Below are 5,406 nucleotides of genomic sequence, written 5' to 3'. Positions count from 1 at the left end.
TCTGCACTCCTCTTAAGCTATGAACTGAAATCAGCATATACCATATTCAGAATCAAAATTCAATATAATATTGTCTCAGAACAAACTCTTGAGCTATTTCCACTAACAGTTGAGAAGTTTACAAAGTCTCAAACGCAGTCCCAGTGTCATACAACTAGTTTGTCTATATCCAAAATGAGTGAGTGTGTCACATTCAAATTCATCTTATCATATTTACTAGTCTATATTCAAAATGAGTGTGTGTGAAGTGCATTTCCTCCAAAACACATGAAAAGAACTAACCCAATTCTGAGAACAAACATCTTTCCATCAAACAGCCATCACGGAATTGTGCTCATTTTCGATACGAATGTAGAAATTTATAAGACGACCGTATCATTTAAATATTATATTCAAATTCATTATCGTTTGTATTTTGCAGAGAAAATGACGCAAATCATGTGTGGTAGTGACCATCTAAATGTGTCCTTGGATCCTCCCTCTTGGAAAAATGCTTAAATGTTAAGATATTGAATGATGTTATTACTGAACATAAATAAATATATTTATACAAATTTTGGGTTTGATGACTCTATGTCTTTAAGTCACAGCAAAATACGTAATTAGGAAAATAAATTGGGTATTAAATATTTGTAGAAACAAATATTTAAATGTTGTAGGGCTTACAGTCCATAGGTGTGCGGCTCAAAATAGATGTCTTTTGGTTTTCCCATCTCCATGTATATACATGTATTATATCCATGTAACCTAAGAACACCGATCAATATAGAATCCTTCTCCTTCTCCACCTCTTTCTTTTTTCCCTATCTTTTATACTAAAACACGTTATCATGCCCGATGCTATACCGCTGAGCGATTGATTTTCTTATTTTCTTCTAAAGGGATGATAAACACAAGTTGTTTGAATCAAATACATTACGTTGGAATTAATGGAATCGTCATCCCCAAATCAGATAAGTTGGATCTTTTTTTTTCCTATTTTTTTTATTGAATTGATATTGGCAAATCCCATATTCAAGTGATTGATTACATTTTCTAATAATATATGTATGTTTGTCTGTATTGCGATTGATTTTGTTAAAATCCCATTCCAAAAAGAAAGAAAAAAAAAACTAACGGAAGAAGAAAAAAGACAAATATGAACAAATAAGTCTATCCGAAATAGTGTTGGTCTTTTGGTGGGAATGCATTTACGAACTTAAGTTCGATCAGAGAATTCTCTGGTGATGGTCGTGTCTGGATTCCAATCTCAACTGCTTTCCTCCTTTATCCTCTTTCTAAAAATCCCAACTATAATCTTCAATAAATTTTCATTGGTTTATTAGTTGGATTCATATTAGATCTCATTTTCGTTGGTTTCTTCGACTAGACAATCAGTAGACCTCGTCCTCTGTATAACCAAGGAATGAAATTCACTGTTTCAGTAGATCATTGGTCATTCCTCTAGAGTTTGGTTCATCTCATTTTATTTGTATTTATCTTCTGCTGCTTCAATAGGTTCTAACGGTGGTGATGCACGGAGAAGGAAAACACCCTGTCGCTGCTGAAACGGAGAAGGGAAGCATGTCCTGTACCGATTTGTTTCAGCCCTGTCTTGACCCGGTCCGGTCCAACCCGGTTCACCCCCAATCTGGTCTTGTTTTGACCGGTTCCACCTTGCGTCCTGTTGGCTAGTTTCAGCTTGTGTCCTGTTCCGGCTGCGATATTGGAACGTGCGCGACTAAGCATGTACCGGTTTTACCTATATATGATGGGAACAAAAAAAAAAGTTTGGTATGTAACTAAAGACTGAATATTCATTGGGCTTATCTATCTGTTTTTTTTAGGACATGCCTAGTTCTATTTTTTTTTCTCAAGATAAGTCCATAGGCGGTCAATTTACACTATGACTGTTGATCTCGACAATTAAGAATTTTGGTTTTATTATTATTTTGTTCTCTTGAATATGATATGAGCTATATTTGAATGATGCTTATTTTTTGTTCAATTGGTTGTACCAATTCAATTCCAATGTATTCATTTGGGGCTTAGAAGTACTTGAGCACCATTATTGGATACTTGATATTTTCCCAAAAATTTGAATGTTCCGTGGAGTGTATCCACTTGCTCGACTATTAATCTGTCAGTAGTTTCAAAACATACGTTCAAATAAAATCACATGTATTCCAATTTTTGTGGAAGAACTCACAAAAGATGATATGAGTCATAAAATTTTCATTTCTCTATTGCATCTATAATACTAACGAACCGGTATATGTTGAAGTATGACAACAAGAGAATTATCTTTAGTAATATGTTCAACCTAAAGTAAGTCATTGACATGTGTAGTAAGATTCTCTTGGCCTATTGAGATAAAGATTTTTCTCAAATTAATCTAAATGTAGCAAAATTGAAAATGGAAAGAACCCCAAAGTAATGAGGGTTAGACGTACCGACTCATATAAAGCAAGTGAAAAGGGACACATATATCATGAGACAAAAATATTTTTTTCCCAGCAGTATTGACACCAAAGTATAGGTATCAATTGAATATGGGATCAGCTAAAATATAATTTTAGCTCCCATCATAAATAAAAGAGTTGGAAATGCACCTGGTCATAGGTATTGGTATATACAATGTAATGTGTACGTGTATCATAGTAACAACCAATTTTCACATCAACTTTAATGGCAACAATAACTTTGCCTGGCCAATTGACTATCTTATCGAGCGCATCACTGCTTATTTTTTTCAAGATAGAACAAAGACGTCGCAAAATCTCTAGATGTACCAAGAGATAATCACACCTTGTTAAATTCCCAAGTAACCCGTTGGTGGACCCGGGAAAGCGTATAAAATTGAAGCGAAATGAAACGGGCCTACAGTAATACCGCAAGTGCACGGTCGTCAGTTGTAGCTCGTGCAAGTACGGGTCGATCCACAGAGACTGGGTGTGTTTGGAGTTTCTAGCTATTTGGGCTCTAAATTTTCTATTGGGCTTAGTGGGTTTGTTTGTAATGGTGAAGTGCTTCAGGCCTTGGGCCTTTGAATGATGTTGGAATGAACTGTGAACTTGGGTTTTGGATTCAGTCAAGGATCTGGGCCTTTGGAAATGTAATGAATTTGGGTTCAAGTGAACTGAACTGAGCCTTGAACTCAGTTGGCTTGTAAACCAAACAGTGGCTGGATTTGGGCTTTTGGTCTTTGTTCCTGGGCTTAGATTTTGACCTGAGAGTAACTAGGCCTTTGGAGTTAACTGTGGACTGAACTGGGCTTGTGCTGTGAGCCAAGCTCAGTTGCAGCAGCAGCAGTGGAAACCAGGTTGCAGCAGCAGTGGTGGCTGGCACAGCAGGAGCAGGTGCACAGCAAGGGAAAGGAAAGAAAGCAGTAATGGTGACAGTGCAAGCCAAGTAATAACAAAACAGAGATAGTTGCAAACCAAGGCTACAAGCCAAGGGCAGGAGTGTGGAGATAAGCTGACAATGAAGTAAAAAAAAAAAAAAGCAAAGCCAAGGCAATGGCTTTAGGCATTCATCTAGAGTGGGAAGAGAACCAGCTTGCTCACAGTCACTAGTGAGCACTAGTTTCTCCCCACTTCTCAATCAACTCAATGCTCTAAGGCTCTAACCTAACATTGACACACAACAGTAAACTAATCCTAACATTTGAGAAGCTAACAGTTGACAAAACAAGAGATTCAAAACAGTGACAAACACAGGAAACAAAACCAAAGAAACCAAGGCTGTGAGCCAAGGGCAGGGAGGAGAAGAAGTAACAAAACAGTTAAGTTGCAAGTGACTGTGAAAACAAAATGTGGGTTAAGCTAAGGCTTTGAATCCACCCTTGTGTCCTAGCCAAACAATGTGATCCTAGGTTGAGTTGAAAATCCTATGCATACATCTAGAATGGGAGGAAAACTAATTTGCTCACTAGTTTGCCCCTAGCATTGACTGTCTTTTGACAGAACAATCAATCACAGGCACTATGAGCATCAATCTCTTCCCATTGCTCAATCAACACACTGCACTAAGGCTCTAACCTAGCATTCCACTATCTAACAGTGCACTACAGCTTCATCTGAGCCTCAGCAGTGAACTCAGAACATAATTAACATTACAATGGAACTAAACATGATCAAGTTTTAAACAGGAAATTAAACTAACTAACATGTGAGAAACAAAAATTGAAAGATGGAATTAAACAACAAAGAACAAACATGAACAGAAATTGAAGAACCCTAAATATTAAATTGAAAATTAAAACTAAAATTAAACAGTGATTAACCCAAATTTGGGGGTATCTCGACTAACCAAGAACACCCTTTAACATCCTACATCACTTCCCTTTTATAGTTTACAACAAAACCCTAAATTGAAAATCCCCAAATTTTTGAATTGAAAATTACCCACTGATTTTGATCTGAATTTGTCTCTGACCCAGGTTTTCTTCTTGTCTTCTGCTTCCTCTCCTGCGCTTCTTGTCGTCTCTGAAATACTAGCTCGAGATGTTTTACAAATCCCACACCCTAGGGTTCAGAGAAAGAGGTGCGAGTTTTGTAAAATGTCTAGGCTAGTAGAGGGATGGGTTTTGGGGGAAGGACGGAGCTGATGGAGGTGGTGGCAGTGATAGAAATGGTTGCGGCAGAGGAGACAGAGGAGGAGGTGGTGTTGCAGACGAGAAGGGAGTTTTGCAGAGAATTTGGGAAGAAGAGAGGAAGAACCCGATGGAGAAGAAGGGTCTGTTTGGTTGGGTAATAGGGTTCAGTGACTAGGGTGTGAAGCAGGTTCAGCGGAGTTTGATGAACAACGAGTGGAAGGCGTTGGATGATCCCATATAGATTGAATCGAACGGCTACGATGGATAGGTATGTGGCGACCGTTGGATTATGAGATACAACAAAATTAACGACACCAGATGGAGTTAGGTGTTGTAGTGTTAAGCGGAAGTATCGAGGTTTGATGCCCAGGCAAAGAAGCGACCGTAGGATCTAAATGGATCTAATCTGAAGGCTTGGAATTTAGGTACTATGGTGTTTTGCAGGGACTTCAGATTTTGATGAACGATGAAGAAGCGACCATTGGATGATGAGATGGATCCGATCTAACGGCTGAGAATGGAGGCGGGTTTGGATATAGAAAATGGGTTTGGGTAAGGGTTTTGGGCCTTGGGTATGCCAAGCCCATATCTTCTTTAAGGACAATTCTTCTTCTTCAAGCCCACTTCTAGCCTTTTGGTCTTGTGCACAACATTCTTCGCGGCTTCCTTGTGTAATTCCTCCCGGCTTTTCACTACTTTTCTGCTCTTTTCCGCTCTGCTATTCATCCAAACTTTATTTATTACCTAAAAATGCAAAATTAAGTAAGAAAAATATTTATTCTTGAAAACAATGAAAATACAGAATATGGGATAAAATGTAGAATTAATGC

This window comes from Papaver somniferum, chromosome 3 (genome assembly GCF_003573695.1).
Source record: "Papaver somniferum cultivar HN1 chromosome 3, ASM357369v1, whole genome shotgun sequence".
In the NCBI taxonomy this organism is placed as follows: domain Eukaryota; kingdom Viridiplantae; phylum Streptophyta; class Magnoliopsida; order Ranunculales; family Papaveraceae; genus Papaver; species Papaver somniferum.
The sequence above is the reverse complement of the archived record's forward strand: the minus strand, read 5'-3'. Positions refer to the sequence as shown.